Source organism: Triturus cristatus, chromosome 1_2 (genome assembly GCF_964204655.1).
Source record: "Triturus cristatus chromosome 1_2, aTriCri1.1, whole genome shotgun sequence".
Taxonomy (NCBI): domain Eukaryota; kingdom Metazoa; phylum Chordata; class Amphibia; order Caudata; family Salamandridae; genus Triturus; species Triturus cristatus.
This window is the reverse complement of record NC_140580.1, coordinates 1080220252-1080243419: the sequence shown is the minus strand read 5'-3', so window position 1 is coordinate 1080243419 and position 23168 is coordinate 1080220252. Positions and strand designations below refer to the sequence as shown.

General features: G+C 47.5%; 1 protein-coding gene across 2 annotated transcripts in view; it reads right to left on the bottom strand.

The window, feature by feature from the left end:
- The window catches only part of CARD9 (caspase recruitment domain family member 9), a 276679-nt gene extending 254197 nt beyond the window's left edge, over window positions 1-22482 (bottom strand). Inside the window, exon 1 of one of the 2 annotated variants that reach the window (XM_085613178.1) lies at window positions 22020-22482. The gene's annotated coding sequence lies outside the window, so the exon portion shown is untranslated. The remainder of the gene's footprint in view (window positions 1-22019) is intronic. The other variant, XM_085613196.1, reaches the window with a different exon arrangement.
- Window positions 22483-23168: the final 686 nt, after the last annotated feature.

Here is a 23168-nt window from a genome sequence, read left to right as displayed (position 1 = left end):
TTGGCCTATGGCTGGACATTTGTCTTAATGTGTAAAGGAAAACCAACATCGAAAACACAGCCTTTTCTTCTTTGTAGATGGTAATGAACATGCATCTAGTCTGTGTTAGTTCTTACTCTTCATAGCCAATACGGATTCACTTTTCGCTGTTCCAGCCTCCATATCAGCCGCTTGTCGTTCCACTCTTTCTTCGGCCCTGGCAGCCATTAGTACTTTCTCTACGCTGAGCGCCTCTCTCAAAATGCGTCTTCGGAAGGAGTCTGAAATACAACCATTGCTAGCTCGAGGACGTATCTCTTATTCATCATTGAATTTACTAAACTTACAGGGCCATATGTACGACCATTTTTGCATGCGCAAATGGGTTTGCGAACCCGTTTGCACATGCAAAAACAGCTGGGGAATGTCCAAACCCTATTTTGCGACTCGCAATGTTTTGTGACTCGCAAAATAGGATTTTGCGACTCGCTATTAGGAAGGGGCGTTCCCTTCCTAATAGCAAGCACAACCCTATGTAAGAATTTTTTGTGTCCGCAAATGCAGGCGCAAAACACTCGCAAATTACCACCCTCTTCAAGAGGGTGGTAATGGGCTCGCAAAAGGGAAGGGGTCCCCTTACAAACACAGGGTAAAATATATTTGGGGGGCAGGCAGTGGTCCCAGGGAACACTTCCTTTCCTTAAAAAATGAAACAAACGTTTCATTTTTTTTTTTTAAATGCATCCCGTTTTTTCTTGAAGGAAAACGGGCTGCATTTTTTTAAAAAACTGCTTTATTTAAAAGCAGTCCCAGACATGGTGGTCTGCTGAGCCCAGCAGGCCACCATACCTGGGAGGACCTGCCATTCCCAATGGAGTCGCAAATTGCGAGAGGCTCATTAATATTCATGAGCCTCTCTATTTGTGACCCCATTGGGAATCACTAACAGTGTGTTACACACTGTTGTACATCCTAAATTGCGCCTCGCAAATTGCGAGTCGCAAAAGACTCACAATTTGCGAGGCGGTATTTTGGCCGTCATACATCTGGCACGCAGTGTTTGATGAGCACATCAAGTCTTTCAGCAAACTCATCCATTGTGTCCCCAGCTTGCTGTCGTGCTTGATTGAAAACGTACCTTTCATAGCGTGGATTGAACTTGGCCTCCAACACGTCCTTGATTTGATGGTATGATACTGCAACAGCTTGTAATAATTTCTTTATCACTTCCTACACTCTGTCACCAGTAAGATTCTTCATGTATTTTATGATTTTCTTCCCATTGACTTCTTCTAGGGCATCATTGAACGCCTACATCCATGCAGTCCATTCTGCACCAATATTCAGCTTTTTGTCTGTGTCGAATGGCTGTACTGGTTTTAGAAACGCAGCTGCATCGTACTTTGCACTTTCTTCAGCAGCCATTGAAAATGTCATGATTCCGAAGGTCTTTCAGTGTACTGGATAACACGTTCTGCTTTGCACGCAACGGCGGCTCAACCGGGCTTGGTCATCACACCTGATTCGAGGTCGTGTGACACTTCCTTCGCTCGCGCTGGTAAGTACGTTTGTACTTTTGTGCCTGGTTGTCACTGCTTTTAGCATCTGCTTTGTACTGATGATGGCATTGTGTTAGGCAATGGCGAACTATCTGTTCTTCAATCAATCAATCAATCAAAACATTTATATAGCACACTACTCACCCAGAGGGTCTCAAGGCGCTGGGGGAGGGGGGGTCCGCTACTGCTCGAACAGCCAGGTCTTGAGTTGCTTCCTGAAGGCGAGGTGGTCCTGGGTCAGGCGGAGGTGGGTTGGGAGGGAGTTCCATGTCTTGGCGGCGAGGTAGGAGAAGGACCGTCCCCCTGTGGTGGCTCTTCGGATGCGGGGGACGGCGGCGAGGGCGTGGCCGGTCGATCGAAGCTGGCGTTTGGGAGCGTAGAAGTTGAGGCGGCTGTTGAGGTATCCTGGGCCTTGGTTGTGTAGGGCTTTGTGTGCGTGGGTGAGGAGTCGGAAGGTGATTCTCTTGTTGACCGGGAGACAGTGCAGGTCTCTCAGGTGTCCGGAGATGTGGCTGCGGCGGGGGATGTCCAGGATGAGTCGTGCTGATGCGTTCTGGATCCGCTGGAGTCTCTTCTGGAGTTTGGCGGTGGTTCCGGCGTAGAGGGAGTTGCCATAGTCCAGACGGCTGGTGACGAGGGCCTGGGTGACCGTCTTCCTGGTCTCGGTGGGGATCCACCGGAAGATCTTACGTAGCATGCGCAGGATGTTGAAGCACGACGAGGAGACGGCGTTGACTTGTCTGGTCATGGAGAGGGAGGAGTCCAGGATGAAGCCCAGGTTGCGTGCGTGGTCTGTTGGTTTGGGTGCGCTGCCTAGGGCGGGGGGCCACCAGGAGTCGTCCCAGGCGGAGGGTGAGGATCCCAGGATGAGGACTTCCGTCTTGTCCGAGTTCAGTTTCAGGCGGCTGTTCTTCATCCATTCGGCTACCTCTTTCATCCCTTCGTGAAGGTTGGCTCTGGCGGTGGCGGGGTCGTTGGTGAGGGAGAGAATCAGCTGGGTGTCGTCGGCGTAGGAGATGATGTTGAGGTTGTGCTGGCGTGCGATGTCTGCGAGGGGGCTCATGTAGACGTTGAAGAGGGTTGGACTGAGCGAGGAGCCTTGAGGAACGCCGCAGATGACTTTGGTGGCTTCAGATCTGAACGGGGGGAGGCGGACTCTCTGTGTCCTTCCGGCGAGGAAGGAGATGATCCACTCCAGTGCCTTCTCCTGGATTCCGACGTTGCTGAGTTGCTGCACTAGTGTACGGTGGCAGACAGTGTCGAAGGCCGCGGAGAGGTCTAGGAGGATGAGGGCTGCTGTTTCTCCGTTGTCAAGCAGTGCTCGGATGTCATCGGTGGCTGCGATCAGGGCGGTCTCGGTGCTGTGGTTGGCCCGGAAGCCAGACTGCGAGAGGTCGAGGGAACCGTTCGTCTCGAGGAAGGCGGCCAGCTGCTTGTTGACGGTCTTCTCGATGACTTTTGCAGGAAACGGGAGCAGCGAGATGGGGCGGTAGTTCTTGAGGTCGGTGGGGTCGGCTGATGGTTTCTTTAGTAGAGCGCTGAGTTCGGCGTGCTTCCAGCTCTCCGGGAAGGTAGCGGTGTCGAAGGGGGTGTTGATGATGTCCCGCAGGTGGGTTGCGATGACAGCGTCGGCCTTGTTGAAGACGTGGTGAGGGCAGGGGTCGGTAGGAGATCCGGAGTGGATGGAGTTCATCGTGCGGACGGTGTCTTCGGTGATGATCGGGGTCCAGGCGCGGAGGGTGGTGGTGGGGGGCGGTGGTTCGGTCGTGGCATGCGTCGGTTGAGTGCTGAAGCTGTTGTGTATGTCCGCGATCTTGTTGTGGAAGTAGGAGGCGAGGGAGTTGCAGAGGTCTTGCGAAGGGGTGATGTCGTTGTTTCCGGCGTTGGGGTTGGAGAGCTCTTTAACGATGTTGAAGAGTTCCTTGCTGTTGTGTGCGTTGTTGTCCAGTCGTTCCTTGAATGCGGTTTTCTTGGTGGCGTGGATGAGTTGGTGGTGTTTTCGGGTGGCGAGCTTGAGGGCAGTCATGTTGTCCGGTCTTGGGTCTCTGCACCATGTTCTCTTGAGGGCTCAGCAGTTCTTCTTGGAGCTCTTGAGTTCGTCGGTGAACCATCAATCAATCAATCAATCAAAGCATTTATATAGCGCACTACTCACCCAGAGGGTCTCAAGGCGCTAGGGGGGGGGGTCCGCTACTGCTCGAACAGCCAGGTCTTGAGTTGCTTCCTGAAGGCGAGGTGGTCCTGGGTCAGGCGGAGGTGGGTCGGGAGGGAGTTCCATGTCTTGGCGGCGAGGTAGGAGAAGGATCGTCCCCCTGTGGTGGCTCTTCGGATGCGGGGGACGGTGGCGAGGGCGTGGCCGGTCGATCGAAGCTGGCGTTTGGGAGCGTAGAAGTTGAGGCGGCTGTTGAGGTATCCTGGTCCTTGGTTGTGTAGGGCTTTGTGTGCGTGGGTGAGGAGTCGGAAGGTGATTCTTTTGTTGACCGGGAGCCAGTGCAGGTCTCTCAGGTGTCCGGAGATGTGGCTGCGGCGGGGGATGTCCAGGATGAGTCGTGCTGAGGCGTTCTGGATCCGCTGAAGTCTTTTCTGGAGTTTGGCGGTGGTGCCGGCGTAGAGGGAGTTGCCGTAGTCCAGACGGCTGGTGACGAGGGCCTGGGTGACTGTCTTCCTGGTCTCGGTGGGGATCCACCGGAAGATCTTTCGTAGCATGCGCAGGATGTTGAAGCACGGGGCTTTCTTGCTACCGGGTCTGCTAGGCGGGGTCTTCAGAGGGGCGAGGTCGTCTGCGCAGTTGCTGATCCACTTCGCAAGGTTGGTGGCCGCCTGGCTTGGGTTCGTTGCGCTGGTGGGAGGGTTCATGCTCAGGGAGGTCGCGAGCTGGTCGGCTGTGATCTTGTTCCAGCTTCTGCGTGCAGCCTGTTGCTGGTGGTGGTGGATCGTGGTCCTTCTGAAGCTGAAGTGGACGCAGCTGTGGTCCGTCCAGTGGAGTCCGGTGGCGTGGCTGAAGGCGATGTCCTTGCTGGATGAGAAGACGGGGTCGAGTGTGTGTCCGGCGTAGTGGGTGGGGGTGGTGACCAGCTGCTTGAGTCCCAGGTTTGCGAGGTTGACCAGCAGGGTGGTGGTGTTGCGGTCGTTGTTGTTCTCCAGGTGGAACTTGAGGTCCCGAGGAGGATGTAGTCAGCGGAGAGGAGGGCGTGCGGGCTGATGAAGTCGGCGATGTCTTCGCTGAATTGTGTGCGTGGTCCCGGGGGTCTGTAGATGAGGGTGCCTCTGAGGGTGGTCTTGGGGTTGATGTGGACCTGGAAGTGCAGGTGCTCGGCGGGTGCGAGGGTGTCGTCGGTGTTGGTCGTGATGCGGATGGTGTTCCTGTGGATGATGGCGATGTCTCCTCCGGTCTGGTTGATGCGGTCCCTTCGGATGATCTTGTAGCCGTCTGGGATGGCGATGGCGATGTCGGGCGCTGAAGAGGCGTTCATCCAGGTTTCCGTGAGGAAGGCGACGTCTGGTGAGGTTGTGTCGAGCAGGTTCCAGAGCTCGATGGCGTGTCTGTGGACGGAGCGGGTGTTGAGCAGGATGCATTTCAGGTGGCTGCTGCTGTTGCTCGTCTTGGTCTTGGTTGGTGCTGGAGTAGTGCTGGTCCGGATGCAGGTGAACTTGCAGGCGTTGCAGCAGAAGGGTCCGTGGGTGCGTCTCGGGGTGGCTCGGTAGCATCCTGGGATTCGGCCGGCATTGAGTGCGTTGAGGGTGGCGGCGTCGTACGTCCGGCGGGTGGGCTGGGGTCTGCGGGGGCCGGGGGTCCTGGCGCTGGGCGCGGGCCAGGCGCGGACGGGCTTACCTTTGGCGCACCTTCGGCGCTCAGTCGGCGCTCCCGCTGCGCGCGTCCGCTGCGTGGTCGCTCTGGGGGCGTCATAAGAAGGGGGACGAGAGGGCGGGTCAGCTGGGCGGCGGGAGCGGCTCGGCCAATGGGCCGGAGGTGGGCGGGGCCTGTGGCGAGCTGCGGCGGGAAACTGGCGAGCGGGCGGCTCTGCTGAGGCTGGGCCGCTCGGGGGGCCAGGGGGGCGTCTGCGTCGGAAAAAGGCGGCAAGGCTGGCAGGCAGGAGCAGGAGGCGGCAGGAGGAGCAAGGGGGTGACTGGCCTGGTGAGAGGCGCAGCGGTCACTCCCGAGCACTCCTTGCTGTCCCCTTAAGAAGGGGGACGAGAGGGCGGGTTCTTTAGGCCTTACCAGTGGGTTTCTGGCGGGCTTTCGAATGTGCTTCTCTGCAGGGCCTTCAACTTTTTTGAGCGCTGTATATGGGCTGGAGTGGGTCTTCAGATCTGCACACACCAACTTTGAACTGCTTCTCCTAGAAATTGGTTGCATGCGGCACACACAAGGAGTTTGCCGTAACTTTGCACACTTCCAGGGAGAGCTGTCTTGTTTCTTCGGGCACAAATCCCGCACTCATCGCCAGCCCAAGAGCATGCAAAGGGATATGCCACACATGGAGTTCTGGGTTGTACATCTTTATTCCTTCACATAACCGTTAAAAACCACACCTTAACACCAAGTTACGTACTTCCTCTCTTAAGTCCGCCCAAAACCGCAAGGGTCCTGGCACACATAGGCTCATGACGCTATACTCCCCATTCTTTCTCCTGATTCCACTACTTCCTGTTCCCCCTCTGAACTTTGAGCCGATCTTGAAATGTTATAAAGCGCTTTATAAAAACCCAATAACAGAACTTTGCTACTCACTCTAAAAGCAGAGGTTACCCCAAGAAGTTGTCAGTCCATGTTGATAAGAATAGAAATTGTGAGCGTTATTTAATAAATAGCCACTTCTGTTGGGAGATTGTATGTTGTGAAACATAAAATTCTACTCTTTTTCTAATATAAACAGGAAGAGTTCCATAGATAAGGTAGTCTCTGCTTTCAAACATTAGTATTTTAGAAGACGCTCATCTCTGAAAGACAAGATGAAGAGATATGCCAGCAGCTACATGGTAGGCAGACATTGACTTGAGAATTAACAGTTGGCCAGGTAGGTCTTTATCGGCATATGATTACGCAATAATTGGTTCTGCGATCATTAGTTTGCAAACATTGTGCAACCTCGCCCACTCCTACTTTTGCTTTTAGTCGAATATAGAGTTCTATGCTCATTGATGGGGCTATGGATTAAAAAAATAAATAAATAACTATTTAAAAATAAAATTGGCTCCTTATTTTCTCGTTTCGTAACGACAACTTGCTTTTATCCAGAGCCTGCTATAACAGTTTGCTTGTGACATACGTCAAGTTAATTTGACTTGAAAGGATGAAAGGTTAGCGAGCCCCATCAGCATTTGAACTGTATAAATTGTAGGTTTCACAGAATTGTCTCCTTTAGATCCACTTCTCTTTAAATGTTCGTAATTGACCCATCCAGGCCCATAATTGTGTTTTAGAGCAAAAGAAAACCCATTTCTTCTCACCTATAAATAGTCCCTCGCTGCTCAGCATGGATGTTTCACCGTCCACGCATCGCAAAGAAAGTACTCCTTAAGAAAACAAGTCTGTGTGTTACACCAATAAAAGGGCCCTATCAATCAGCCAATGGCTGCTGAGTATGTCTGACATCAACCAGTGGCTGGGGGGCTTACCTTCTGACCACTCTTTATCTTTTAGATGTATTAGAGAGCCCTAAATCTGCCCCTAGTCCAGAGCTAATTTAAAAGTGCAGCTGGCTGGGGGTGCAAATGAAATGTCACGCCTTGTGTTCTTGGCCTCTCCCTGAACACCTTGGGGTGTTCGAACTCTGTGGAATGTTGCACACGTCACAGAGCATGACCTGGCAGCATGACCAATAAGGTAACTCTGGGGCGAGCGAGGATGACAGGGGAGCTGGGAGCCTCCGTCCCTTCTCTTGAAAGTGTCCCTGGACTGCCCCCTCTGCAGAGGCTCTGCCCCTGGACAGGCCTTGACTTGTGTGGAGCATTGGTAGGAAATATATACAGGCCACATCCCGCTTGGACCTAAAACACTGCCATCGATACATTTCTACATAAGTGTTATCAGGGTATGGAACCTGACACTCATTACAGAGACACACTTCAAACTTTTCCCTAAAGATCCTGTTCTAGCTTGGCCATTTCAGTGAGACACAAATGAAACACTGTAATCCCCCAGTAAGCGTGGGATTACGCAACCACCACCATGCACTTTTTGTGTTACAACCAGAAAGTGCCTTCTACGATATTCCCCTGTCAAGTCAAACCAGTGTATTTTTACTGATAAAGAATGAATTGTTTTCTCAACTCTAGTATGCTTCCCGGCTCTTTAGAACAAAGCGGTTCGAAACTTCCTCTCCCGACAAAGCGAATACCACACATCACATGCTCACAGCAAAAAGTAGAGACAGAAACCAGGGCTCTAAATTTGTGAAGCTATAAATATACTTTCGAGATCACGGCTGGTACAGTAAAGAGTAGCGGCCGAAAGCCTAAAGCGATAAATAGAGGCACAAGACCACATAGGGCAGAGCCGAGCGTTGTGCATGTGATGCCACGCAGCCGTTATTACGCAAAATCACGATGGGCAATTATTTTTAGACAATCCTCAATGCTACACTACACAATGCACCACACACCGTGACCTCCAGGGCTGTCTATAGAAGCGTGGCATACCGTGACCCTCCTGATACGTCATGGCGAACCTGGAAGAGTGCTAAACCGAGCAGCACACCACATTCTTCTGAGGGGCACAGCTCCCCAAACTCCTGCACACTCCTGGCGCTTCATGGTCTCCAGGCAAAACAATAGGTCGCGTTCTGTTTCCTACATTTTGTAGTCAAGGCCCTACTGCAGTGAACAACAAAGCGATGGAAGACATGCTTGAATGAATCACCCTACAACCAGCCGCCGTGCCTGCTGTGACCGCGTCTGGAAGAGACATGTTCTGGAAGTTCCGGATGCGCTGTTCCTATTGGAGCAGGACCAGGGCTCATTTGCATACGGCGGGCCTCTGTCTAGAATGGCAAAGGAGACGAAAACGATGGGTTGGAATGCGGCCCTGAGCTTTCACCAGGGCCTGAGATAAATGAATGCGTTCCGCCTGTTACTTTGGTGTTTGTTGCAGTAGACACTTTAAGTGCGATAGGCATGGGCAGAGCTGGCTCACTTTGTTGTGTACTAAGTGCTTTATGGACAAGCACCCTCCCTTGTCACCATCTTGTGTTGCTATCATGGCCAAGCAGACTGAGGATAACTGCTCAATGTGGACTCGCTCTCCAACCAGTGGAATAAGGAATTCATTCTGCACTAAAGATGCATTTCTTCCATTCATGCAGGCCTTGATGGCTTATATTTGCAGCACTGCAGCTGTCAGCATCTGTGTGAGCCACCTATCCTGCAACCCACTCACTGCAACATCCTTCCCTTGAAATGCCCTGAAGCATCCTCTGGGCTGCACTATTAGTACACAAAAGAATATATTAAAAACCAAATACTGTCCAAAGATTATTCTAGTGGTCTCTATCGGCCATCCTAAAAGTATGCTTTACTCAGCCCAGTGAATGTGCAAAACCTGGTTTAATTCAGAACAACTTAAAAGGACAAAGAAGACCACACCGAGGAAATGTACAATGGACTAGAATTAACAACAACGAGTGTGGTTAAAAATTCACGAAAAGCGATCGAAAAATGTCTTGATCTGGCCACCTCTAATGAGGATGTAATGACCAATTTCGTGATCGTAACAAAATCAAAAAAAGAAGCCCTTCAAGGTAAATTGAAAAACAGCAAGCCTAAACCCACAGGATGGTTTGATTAGCCGTTGTACCAATGCATATAGAAAATTAAAAGCAGCATTACATAAAACAAAAAGGGATACTCAGGAAATTGCCCCTCTTAGAAGGGAATACAATCGGGTTATAAAACTTAGGAAAATAGAACTGAAAAAGGATCGTTGGGCTCAACTCCATAAATCTTGTACCTTAAGAGATAGTGCAGCTTTTTGGGCAGTTATAAAGTCACCTTTTTTGTCAGATTCTACAGACAAGCCCAAAATTGATGTTGGGATAGATGAACAACTATGGGTTGAGCATTTTGAGCGGACTTTTGGCACCCCCCCATAATGGGCAAGAAACACATAATGTACAGGTCCCAACCATTACTGAGTTTAAAATAACTCAATTTCCGATTGAGCTTGATATAACGCATGAAGAAGTGGAGCTTGCAGTGATGGCTAGCAAAAATGGAAAGGCCCCAGGTCCCGATGGGGTCCCAATAGATCTTTTTAAATTCTACATGGACCTGTGGACCCCAATTCTGACCAGAGTCCTACGAGCATCCTGTGCTGTAGGGCTTGTGGACTCGTGGTCACAATCCATTCTTGTGCCCATCTTTAAAAAAGGGGACCGCCAATCCCCCTCTTGTTACCGTCCCATCTCTTTGCTGGACTCTCTGGGGAAAGTGGTGGGGCGAGTTATCCTAGTGGGCGGATGATAACAAGATCATATCAGATATCCAATTTGGGTTCCGAGAAGGACTTGGTACTACTGAGCAAGCCCTGAACTTGTCTCTTTTGATGGGCATTTACGTAAACGCTAAGGGGGGGCTTTATATATGGCGTACGTTGATCTGTCGGCAGCTTTCGAATGTGTTAGTCATATTAAGTTATGGTCTACTTTATCGGATTTGGGGGTAGAGCAGTCTCTTGTAAATTTTTTGCACAAATTATACTCTGATGCCACAGCAAGAGTGAGGTATGGTGTTGGGGGGGAACTAACGGCGTTGTTCAGGGTAGAGAGAGGGGTTAGGCAGGGCTGTGTCCTGGTCCCCTTTCTCTTTACTCTCTATACAAATGGCCTGGAACAGGATATGGTAGAAGGGGGCCAGGACCTGCCTAGTATTAACAATCGCCCAATACCGGCCTAACTCTACGCCGATGATGCCGTGATTTTAGCTCGCACCCCCTTAGAATTACAACGTGCCCTTGTGAGATACAGCACTTTTATGGCCAACCTGGACCTGAAAATTAACTTTAAAAAAACTTTTGTTATGTCCTCAGGTTCCAGAATTAAGAAAATTAAGGCTATTTTTATTGATAATGTAAAACTTGAGAGAACTAATACATACCCGTATCTTGGAATTGTAATAGATCATAAAGGTTCCTGGAGGCAGGCTATTGAGTCGAGAAAATAGCTTTTTATGAGGGCAACAGTCGCGTTAGCTAATTTCTCAAGGAGATTGGGAAGGAGGCCTCCCATTGAACTCATCGAGATATATAAAGCTAAATGCGTAGCCATTGCAACATACGGGGCCGGCGTGTGGGGGTACGGGAAGGTTGAAGCCCTACAAAAGGTTGAAAATAGTTTTTTAAGGTTTCTTCTCGCTGTCCCACAGGGTACTGCGATCTATTCGTGCCATTTGGAACTGGGTCTGTCCTATTTGACAGACCTAGTTAAAATCCAACCTCTTCTCTTATGGCACCGTATTTGGTCATCAGATAAAACTATCTTCTGCCAAGGGTTTATTCAGGACTGTATTTCCCTAGAGAATGCTCATAAGATTGGATGGATAGCCTACATTAAAAACTTTTTGTTTGACTTGGATATGGCGCATTATTATCATACTGCTAGCCTAATCTCAGAACTCTCTAGAAAAGCCTTTAAAAGACACTGCTTGACGAACTTAGAAAACCTGCGGCTGACCAATGAGGCCAGCAAAATAACAGTCCAACATATGTTATTAATTCAAACAACCTTGTCCATCCAACCCTACTTAACTTTTAATCTTTCCAGCTATGAAAGATTTTTGTTAACTCGCTTTAGGATGGATATTTTCCACCGTCTGGTCACTTTTCCAATGGCTAACGACTGGGGAAAGAATTTACAAACATGTCCCTGTGATGATGTCTCTGCCCAATCTACAATCCACACAATCTTATTTCGTAAGTTTTACTGTGAATCAAGGAAACGTTGGCTTATACCGATCTTAAAAACTATGGGTTTTCAAAGGTGTCGCATCGCATTTCTCTCCCTCCAAAATTTGGATGAAGAATGTTCTGCTAAAGCCATAGCTAAATTTTTGAAGTCTGTCATCAGACAAAGGCCAAATTTAGACTAAGCTGAGAAATTTATTCATCAGGATTATACTTATTTTTACTAGCTGTATAGCTTAAGATGTTTTTTAATTGTTTTTATTTTTGTATTCTATTAATTGTGAAAATCGATTTTTTCATGTGTGTTTTACTAGAAGAACATATTTTTAAATTTCAAATTATTTCATTTGTGTAAATTCTTTCTTTTAAAATGTACTTTTATGGGTTGTTCTTTTTTTCAAATATATAAAAACCGAATAAAGGACAAATTGATTGAACAACAACATTGTTCTGTGCCCCAAGCCCAGGGGTGGTCCAGATGTGAACAAGAGTAGCAATTGCTATCCCTATGTTCCTCCTGGCAACCCACGTGATTAGCTCTGTAACCTCTGCTTCTTACCCAATCAGACATTAAGCTTAAAAAAATAGGAGCTGCCTTCGCTCTCAGTTATTTTTGTAATCAACCACTCTTTATAACTAGGGCTCCTGGTTTTATGGGCTCTGTTTTTTTTAACAGTTCCGTCTGTATTTATCCAAATTTATTTTTTGGCCATCTTATAGGTATTTTATTCAGAATAAATGGTATATTTCCACATGTATACTTTGATGTCCGTCACGTTTTAGCAACTTAAGCCCCCAAATATAACAAAACCCTACACCTACATGTAAATATTAGCAGTATATACAAATATATTTTAACATATGCCCGTATTGAAGGAAATCTCATCCTGTTTTTAACATCTCATGCTGTCTATTTGCTCAGGGGTTGGCCTGGGATTCGTGGAGGACAGCATGGAGAGACAAGAACGAGAAACACAATTTTCTGTATTTGTCCACTTTTAAAAATAAATACAGACCGGAAACACATTGTTTTCTGTCTGTATTGATCTGTAAAAATTAGTACAAAGGAATAATTGGGAGCCTTAATCAGAACATGCCTCTGCATCAAATGTTCAAAAATGACTGTTTAAGCAGTAAGTACCACGTCCCACCTTCAGTATCTTATAGACTTGTAATGTCACTTCAGGGGACTTCATCAGGGCAGGGAGTGTGATGTCACTTCCACAGTCCTGGCTGGCATCATTCACGGGGCTTGTCCCTGCACATCCCTGTTAAAAGCATTGGTCCCAGCTTACAAAACGTGCTTTGTTAGAACGCCAGGGCTCAGGAAGGATGTCATGATGCCACTCTTGACTTGGGGGCACTTGGCAGCTGTGCTCTGGCCACTTATTAACAGGTAAGGTTTAAGTGTTATCAATCAGAACTCTCGCTCGAAATGTGTTCAAGCCTCCCTGAAACCTATTGAGCGTCTGGGCCCACAGAGTGCAGAGCAAGGACGACATCCCTGCAGAAAGGGTACAGACTGGTCATGGCCCCTGCTTGAGACCATGATCATTTCCTGTCCCAGAAATGCACTGAAAAGGGATGAAAGGAAGTGGACAGGTCAAGCTCTGATTGATAGTGCAGCCCTGCCAAGTGCCACGCATCAAGGGGAATGATAACGCATTTTAGTGCTTGCCCTCTCAATACTCATCCACAATGCTATGTCGTGCATTAATCTGCGTGTAAGAATGTCTCCCGATTCTTGTTCTCTGCTGTGTCATGGACATTATATATCTTCCTGCCAAACATTAGTGGCACCATGCGGCCGGGATCAAAATGAAGTTCAGGTTGCATCATGGCTGCGGATCCTGTTTATTAAGAATGATTAAAACAAATCATTAAGGTACATACATGTCAGCCGTGCAGCCCATGTTTACATTTGTCTTCAGCTTGCATTCTAGAAGGGTATATGTTTTTTCCAAATGTTGCATTTCTGTAGTTTTTTCCATTCAACATATGACTCTTTGTATAGTGCAAACTGTGAACAGAGGTGCCCCTTGTGTTTGGGGGAGTGCAGGTGTTTGGTGGGTGTTTACGACGGGGCACAAGCCTGTTGGTGGATATGATGATATTCAAACTACATGCTCATCCAATCCTTGGCTGCTCGACAGTACACATAGGGATTGGATTGTCACACGTGCTAATTGTAATCACGGATTTTGATTCCCCAAAAGGCCTGGGGTAGCAGAAGTGACATTACATGACCTTGACCCCGATGACCGCACAATAAGTGGCACAGCTGAAATTTCATAATATCTTCACGATTAATATAAGAATACAACACATACACATCTCTAGTTTGGATACCACCTATATTAAGGTGCCAACATATTATTTGAAAGCTCTGGGCGTAATACTAGCCATGACTTGTAGCGCGCAAGTGAAGCAAATGAGTCAGACCCCTTCCAAGTGGGCTCGAGTGGGGAGTCCTGCCCACAAAGAAAAGTTGATTAAAAGGGGGTCAAATAGCATATTTTGAAGTACAACTTTCACATACGTTTGTTAAAAAGCCATAGGCTATGAAGGGAGAGCCCTTAAATATTCAAGTCTTTTTAGGGTTTGCCGAGCCAATGAAACCTGGCTCTCCCCAGGAGTTGATCCTATTTGTTCTAAATTTGCTGTGGGTGCCCCCATATGTGAGCAATGACCTCCATTGTCTAGGGCCAACATTTTTTAAAGGGTGCCCTCTTATGCCAATAATGATATACAATACACCTGAGCCAGAATTGTACCATCAATGCCATCCATATACCATAGGTAACCCTTAGGTCACAAATTACCGTATGTCAGAGCCAGCATTTTGTCATGGTTGCCGGCCCTCTCATATGCCATAGCTGTCTTCCCTCATGACAATAACTTTCTCTAGTGTGCTAGTGTGAGCATTGTGCCATGAGTGCCCCCATGCCAAGAATTTCCTCCGCAAATATGCCAGCTCCATCATTTTTCCACCGGTGTCCTTTATGCCAAAAATTACCTCTAGTATGCCAGTTCCAGTATTTTACCATGATGTCGAGAACTACCTCCAGTACTAATTACCTCCAGTATGCTAGTACTAGTAGTTTACCATTAGGCCAAGAATTACCTCCAGTTTGCCAGTATTTTGTCACAGACGCCTGTCTTGCTAAGGATTGCAAGCAGCAGCTTTTTGCCAAGAGTGCCTCGATAAGACAATAATTACCTTCACTATGGCAGGGCAAACGGAAAAACCATGAACATAATACCACATCCTTACTCATGATCACTTAAACTCACTCACACATTCTCACTCTCTTACTAATTGTCAGAAATCTACACTCACTTATTCATTGTCACATAATCTGTAGCACTCACTCTCACTTATTATCATTCACTCATTCACATTCACTCACACTCAAATTCACTCTTACTCTGGACTAATCATGCTTTCTCACTCTCACTCACTTGCCCTAATTCATCCTCACTAGTACTCTCATTAACATATTTTCTCAGTCATTCATTCATTCTCACTCAGACTGATTCTCAAATACTCCCTCATACTCATTCATTCTCACTCACTTGTAGCCACTCTTATTTTCGCTCAGTGCCATTCAGTGGGACTCACTCACAATCACTTACCAACACTCAATATCAAAGATTATTACTAACTACCTGTCACTGACTCTCACTCGCTTTCACTTACAACAACATGCTTACACATACACACAAATTACAAACATAAACACACCCTCTGCCACATAAACACACTCTCACCTGCGAGCATGCACAGCACTTACATTTAAAAGCATTGTTTTACTTACCCCAGCTACCTGGGAAGGTCCAATTCCTGCTCATTGAACTACATTTTCTATTACACTAATAGTGAATAACATACCATTATTCACTATCAGTGTAATAAAAGGTGCCTGGAGCCCCAACCGACGCCCATAAGGACGAGCTGCCCCTCTGTTCCTGGCACTGATTTTGCCACCTTCATGGCCAGTGATCACAAAGGCAGTACCAGGGAGGCACGAGAGGCAAGGCACAGCTACAACCTCTGGCAAACGTTAAATTACATCCATGGTTGTAATGGCCATTTATGTGACCGCTTGGGAGCCACTATAGGCTTTAACTGATGTTATGTTATGTTACATACATTTATAACGCGCACGGATACTCATGAGTGTCCCAGCGCGAAGCCAGAGGGTATGGAGAGAGACTATCAAGTAAAGAAGTGAGTCTTCAATTTCCTTTTAAACACAGCTGGATCCTGATGGAGTCACATGAAGTTTCATTGTGATATAGATTTAATTTGTTTCTGGAGTGTGTACTTTTAGTGGACACTCTTGCTGTGAAAGGCTTTTTTTGAGCGCACAACAAAGTTTAAATGTTTGTAATGAACTCTGCAGACATTTCAGAATATATCAGAACTAGGAAAGCACAAAAAAGCAATTTTTTTGTAATTCTGAAGTGTGGTGGAAACAAATATTTTAATGCGATCGAAACAAATCAATACACTAAGTGATGACTTTTCCACACTTTTTTGTTTGTGCTCTGCATGTTTGTGCAAATGTAATGGCCATTTCAATTGAAAATGTTTTATCTGCAATGGCAGTGTGCTACCACCCCATGCATAATCCACTTTATGCCACTCCACTCTTCTCCGCACAACTCCATGCCACTGCACTCTACTCTGCACCACTCCACTCTATGCCACTTCACTATATGCCTCTCTACTCTACTGTGTACCACTCTACTTTATGCCAATGCACTGTATGCCATTCTGCATCACTGCGCTCTTCGCTACTGTACTCTACACCTCTCAAGTCTAAGCCACTCCACTCTACTCTGCACCACTCAACTCTAAGCCCCTCTACTCTACACCACTCTACGACACTGCACTCTACAACACTACACTTTTACAAATCCATTCTACGCCATTGCACTCAATGCCAGTCCACTTTACGCCACTCTAATCTACTCTGCACCACTGCAATCTACGCCACTTTACTCTATGCCACTATAGTTTATGCCACTGCACTCTACCCTGAATGCTACCCTGCACCAGTCCACTCTATGCCACTTCATTCTACTCTGAAACAATCCACTTTGTGGCACTCCACTCTTTGCTGCGCCACTCCTCTCTAACCCCTGTACTCTATGCCACTCTATTCTGAACCACTGCACTCTATGCCACTATGGTCTACTCTGCACTACACAAATCTAAGACCATGCATTCTACGACGCTGCAACGCTCCACTCCCCGACACTCTATGACACCATATGCTATTCTACACTACTCCACTCCACTCTCCTCTATCCCACAAATGTTTAGCCATGCTGAACAGCAGCCACGCTGGTGTACTACATGGCTACAATACATTGGCAAAACCAATAGCTCTTGCAGAGGCGAGACCTATTGGCTTTGCCAATGTTTGTTCAATATTTACCTATCTGAGATAGCCATCCACCATCTTTGAATGGTAAATAAAGCAAATTGTGGCTTCATCATGCTGTATGCGTGTGCATGCGTGGTGAACCAAGCAAGTGTACGTCATCATACTGAGGCTTTGTAGTGTCGTGATGCATACACATCATTCCACTTTTCTTGCCGGCATGTTCAGCATTGTCAAAGAAGCCATTTCTAGGTAGAGCCTACAGCTCTTGCGCTGAAGAATGATCTGTTGTATGTACTTTGTGGGCTCTGGAGTATTGCCGCAGAACTTGTCTGCTTCTGCTTTTTTACTTTCTGGATTATTTTTTCTTTTTAACAGCTGCTATTCACATGCGCAAACGCTTGTTGTCTCTGCTCTCTCCTCGCTGGTCTCCCTGTGTAACTGCTTTCCCTTCCCACCGTGTGTTGTCCCTTCGCCCATTCCCCGCCATTCCCTGTCCTTGTTTTAACCTTCTGCTCCATTAGTTCCTTCCCTCTCCCCGGCTTCTCTCCCACCCTGCCCATTGCTTTGCTTTTCCGCCCATAACTTTCCTCCCTCGTTGCTCTGAGAGAAAGCGAAAGTAAATGCCGGCGCATCCGTTGAACAAAGCGCTGCACCTCATGGTACCATGGTCTTGGCGGCAGCTGACTCAAACGCAATGGCCCGGGACCCCTCATTGCAGCTCAGCTGAATGTAAGCTGGCCTGAGTTAGCTCGAACGGCAGGTTACTAGACGAGCAGAGGCTGTGGGCGGCTAACTTGAAAACGCAGCTGCTTTTTTGGCTGTCGCTGCAAATTGAAGTGTGTGCCCAAGGCAAGCCCTGGATACATAAAGTAATTTGTTGACGTTGCGGGCAAATGTGCTTGCCTTAATTCTGAACCTCTGCCTGCCAGCAGCGCCCTTTGTTAGTTTTCACAGCCATGGTTAAGTTTCTTATGTGCTGCTGTGCTTGTAGTCGGCATTCTTCGTGTACGGCGGCTAAAGTATTCAGTACTTCATGACTTGTTTGTGATCTAGATGGCAATCAGCAGATAAAAACGTTGATCATGAACAGCTTCACACATTTAACTTTTTCTATGCACTCCCAGTGTTTTGAAAGCTGTTGAATACTGCTGCACAGGGCTGGATGTAAAGTGAACAATCTAACTTCTTGACCACCGCTCTCGCTACCTAATCTCCCCGTGCGGTGCCCTCCCCCCACCACCACCTCCCGTCAATTTTTTTTCGTGCTCCTATTACATGACATCCTGCTTCCTTCTTTTCTAAGTGCACTGCAGGCTCATCTCTGGCTTTTTACCTGATCCGCTGTGTTTTACTGTACAAGGTACACCACATCCAGCCACAACACTCGAAACAAAACACATAGGTAAAACACAGTTCCATTTACAACGCCAATAGCTTTAACTCTCGCAAATGTGAGACCTATTGCTTTGGCAAATGCTTGTTCTTTTTGCCGATGCAAAAAAGAATAAAAAGCATTAGAAGAGCCAATAGGACTGCATTGCTTCTGAAAGGCAACACCGTTTGGCTTTGCCAATTCTAGTTATATGTTTGCTAGCTTCAGTCTTCGGGAAGCTAACAAAGTCCTTAGGTTCTCCAACTTTTTCTGTACTGAGAGCTACTTTTATTCAATGAAACGCATTGAGAGCTACCAATATTATTAGTGTTGTATAATCTCAATTTTTTTAATATGTATATTAATTCAACCAAGCAAATGTTTTCTAATTTAATAAGCTGGGATGCACGGGCGAGCTACTCAGGGGTAGCTGGAGAGCTCACGAGCTTCTGGTTGGAGACCCTGCGGGGGCAGGAAACGTTGCACCCTCTCCATCGCTAGTTAGGACTTGGGGTGAAGAAGGAAGGGCTCTAGAAACAGTGATGCCCTGTGTGGAAGTGGAGATGGGAGGGTCCCTGAGCGGGTTTGCCATTGTATAGCCCTGTAGCTGGTTAAGTGACAGATCTTGCAGCCATGACTCCTGTTAGGGGATATGTGAAGGCTACAACACGTCAGTCCTACGACTTCAAATAAGGCAGGGTTTTACTGCCTTCTGTCATTTGCTTTTTCGTTGGATGGACCCACCATTAATGTTTATTGCTTTTAATCTGGGTTCCTGTATTTAAAGAGACTCTGTTACTTCCTGGGACTGAGAACAGTTATAAAGTTGATAAAACCCTATAGTCAGCACACTTTCGAAAGGGAACTGTCTCCTGGTGCAGCTGATAAGAGGTATAAGGATTACTGGGTCCCATGGTACGTGTTTTATTATTGCCCTGGCAGGGGTTAGTGAACCTACCAGCATTGCTACCTCTGCCCTTTATTTTTAATTTCATACAGTTTTATATAACGCAAACTTTACCCAAAGGTGTCAGAGCGCTTTACAAAAGAACCAGGTAAGTTACAAAAGGTACACAAGATAGACTAACCACGCTAACAAGTTACATATGTACAGTTACAGGTACACAAGATAGGCTGATCAGGCTAACAAGTTTACATATATGCAATTACAACGCTAACAAGTTGCATATTTGTATTGTAAAAAAATATTAAAGGCGTCAGCGTTAGGTTAAAACAGGAGTAAAATACATATTTACAAAGGTGACCTCATTTTTAATTTGCCGGCGTGCTGCAAGGACCGTTTTGTAACGCGGTATGTTATTGGATCGAACATCAGGTTCAGCAAAGGCTGGTTTAGGTGTTTTTGTTATGGAGAACATTTATCAGTCAGCCTTCGACCCAAGGGATCTGTGCTGAGTGATCAAACTGGATGGAGTGATCCAGTCCCTCCTTGCAGGATTCCCTGGAGGTGGTACCAATGGGGCAGGGCAAGGGCGAAAGTCCACCTTGAATGAGGCGGACCCAAAGAAGTTCTCTTGGAGTCTGGTTGGCTAGGCAAGGCTCTTACATTTTTTAAATTCTACTTTATGTTATTTATTTATGAAGCGCTGCAACCCACCTTGTGGTAGCCTCTGGGCGCTTAAATATCACCCTAAAGGGATATTCCAATAATTTCCAGAGTTGTCGCCTTTATTGACACATAGATTTCCATAGTGGTGGCATTGGACAACTGAGCACTTTCCAACTAAAAGTAAAAAACATGTTTTCATTTTTATCATCTGTATAATTCTGGTCACGTCTGCTCTCCAAGCCGAGCAGGTGCACTTTAGGATTTATTCTGTCCATGAACCACAATGCATTGCGTTTACTTCTGCTCATCTGAGGCCACTGAAATTGGTGGTAACTATTTCAGTTTTCTGACATGCCAATAGTCACCCACTTCTCTAAATCCACGGCGAGCGTCTGCTTCTACCACCTGCGCCGCAGTGCGCGTGGGTCCTTGGAGTAAGCCCAACTCCTCGTCCTGAGAAGACGCCGTGTGGCTCACTCGTCACAGGACTACTTTCTGGTCCCAGGCTGGAGCATATTCACTCAGCCTGGCCTCGTATTTCAGTTAAAAAACTCTGAATGAAGGGATAAGTTCGAGGGCTAAAGCAAAAGAATCTACAGCAGGTCGAGCTGTGGGTGTCACACATGACGTGGAGCAAAACAAATCGTGATTGCTGGATTCATCTGAAAAACTTCTAATTTATGTGGGAATATTTAGTGCCATCCACTCAAGGTTTAAGATTAATTAGAGGATTCCCATGCATCATTTTGTGTCTTTTTCAGAGTCATCCTGAGTGGCACCGGTATGCCTAACTAGCGCCTTAAAGTTTGCATATACCAACATTGTACAGGGACTATACTTTGTAGAAGTTATAAACAAACGCACGTCTGTCATTGCCTTTTTTTCCTGGTCAGAGGCAATGTGGCTAGCGGCTTAGCCTGGACTCCCCCCGGGGTGGGGCCAGGAATGGCTGGCATATGGCTGCTCCCTGTCTGTAAAGGTTTAGTCAGCAAAATAAATAAATGATGGAATGGAATGCTCCCGCAGCAATTAGCAGCAGTTAAAATTCATTCAAGGATCCCCATCCTCCTCTTTTTGCTGTACCATAAGTAGCAGGGTATGCCACAACGTAGGACAAGTAACTCACTCTCCTGGAAAGCTTCTGGGTGCTCCTCCCAGATGTTCCAAAACCCTGAAACGTCTGGATTGCTTGTGTGCCTGCTCAGGAGGGACACGCTCTAGCCGACTTACCTCGGGTGGCAGTGGCACAGTGAGCAACAAAGAAGATGGAATGGAATGCTCCCAGGACAATTTCCAGTGGCTACGATTAAGTCAGTGGTTTTCATTCATCACTTTTGGTCTCACAAAGGAGGAGAATGAATAAAACACCACAAAGACTGCCTGAGATGGATCACAGAGCCACTCAAATAGCCATAACACAGCACTGCACCCGACTCTGGTGATTTGTAGGACGTAGATTTACTCCCTGGAGCTCCGGCTGAGACCAGGAGCTGATGCCTCAAATACCACAGCCCTCCCCTCAATGACCCTCATGGACGTCATAGAGCCAAACATATAGAGCCACAGATGGCTCCCATGCTGCTATTACTATGGAAACGGGCTTGCACTCCCCCATCTCACAAATGATGGACAGTAATAGGATAATCGGTCTTTTGGGGGAATTAAAAAAAAACTAATAGTAATAACCGCTGTACTTTTAGGCGGTGCCCGAGAATTCTGGTGCTTCCATGTCAGGCCCGAGTAGCTAGTCCCATCCTGGTTTTATTGTTTGCCATCCAGGTGCCAGTACAATTATTATTTTTAAAGTACTACAAGTTCAATAATGCACAGCAAACAACAGAACTGGATGACCTACTAACTTATGTCATGAAAAACCTCGAATTATCTCCAGTGCTAACACATTGTCATCATTATTCAATCTGTCGACCTTGGAAAGATGAAAGGTGGAGCCAGGTAAACTGGCAGCCCTGCTTTGTGTATCACATGTGGCCTGACCTGGCTTTTAGCCTGCGTTAAATTCCATTCCACCCATTGCAACAGTGCCTGTCACATTACAAGTGTGGACTCTCAAACCCCAGCATGTTAAGTGCTTCTAGTAACCAAAGCCCGGGCGGAATAAATCTGTGCTCGTGACGTGTCATGGGAACATCAGGCAGCCATGGGACAGCATTAACACCTGCCCGTGCCTATTGAGAGCCAGGTTAAGATGGCTCTACAATGGATTTAAAAATAAGGTCTGACTTACCTGTCCGTTCGCTGCCGGACTCCCCTTTCTCGCTCATGAACGATCTCCTGAGCCCTGAGCAGCGGCCAGTATTGCAAAGTTTCCGGCGCGCTGTGGGTGGGTGGAACGAGTTACATCAACTTCTGTAATCTGACTTCCTGGTCGGAAGCGCTGCCCGGCCGCGGCCGCTCTTTGTCATTAATACGGCTTTGAATTTCTTCGCACGCATTTCGCTGCTTGTCAGGCGCAGACATCAGAAGTGCGGTAAAGGCACCTGCCCGTGTGTGGCACCTCCGGCCGCTTGTATTCCGGAACTCGTAGAGTCAGAGCTGACGCTAAGGAGAGGGGGGGTGGGGGGGAGGACTCGACCTGTGCAGTTGCACAGTCCCCATCTCCCACTAACCCCTCTTGCACAATGGCATGGGGTCTCGTGCCCAGGCCAGTCCTGAAGCCTGACCACACTTTTGCTGACAGAAATACTGGTGACATAATCATAAGGGGGGGGGGGGGGGTGGGGGTGGGGGGGAGCACACGCCCTCTCACCCAGCACAGCCACCCCATTGCATTCTGGTAAATGCAGTACGCTTACTTCAGAGTTGCTGTCGTTTTTTAACAAAGTTGGTGCAGGCAGTGCTGATATCTGATGATGCCCAAGTCTTCACAGGTCACAGTACCAATCCACAGGCACACCAGTGCATCCCAGGTGAGCTCGGCGCTCATTGGCTCAAAAGAGCCAATGAACAAGGGGGGAAGGGAGCACACTGCCGCTCAAATTCCAGCACAGTAATGGTGCCAAGAAATTGCGAGATTCTGAGTCTGCGAGGCAAAAGGCTGCAGCTCCGGCCTGTGGATACAAGCCCCTACTGCAACAAACAACAATTTGATGGAAGGAATGCTTGGAATAATCTCAGCCCCTGGCAATGCCCCTCTAGTCTATTCCATTGAAGACGACCCCTGCCATATTCAAATCACTCTTAATCATGCTCCAATAGGAACAGCCCAGCCCAGCCCAGCCCTCTTCAAATGGGAGCAGAAGCAACCCTTACCTGCCAACTCACACGGTGCCACCGCATGTCACACCATAGCGGCTCCCTTCACACGGTCAGTGAGAAGCTGATATCACACTGCAGTGGAACAACGAAACTTGAGGGGGCCTCCGACGCTCTCAGC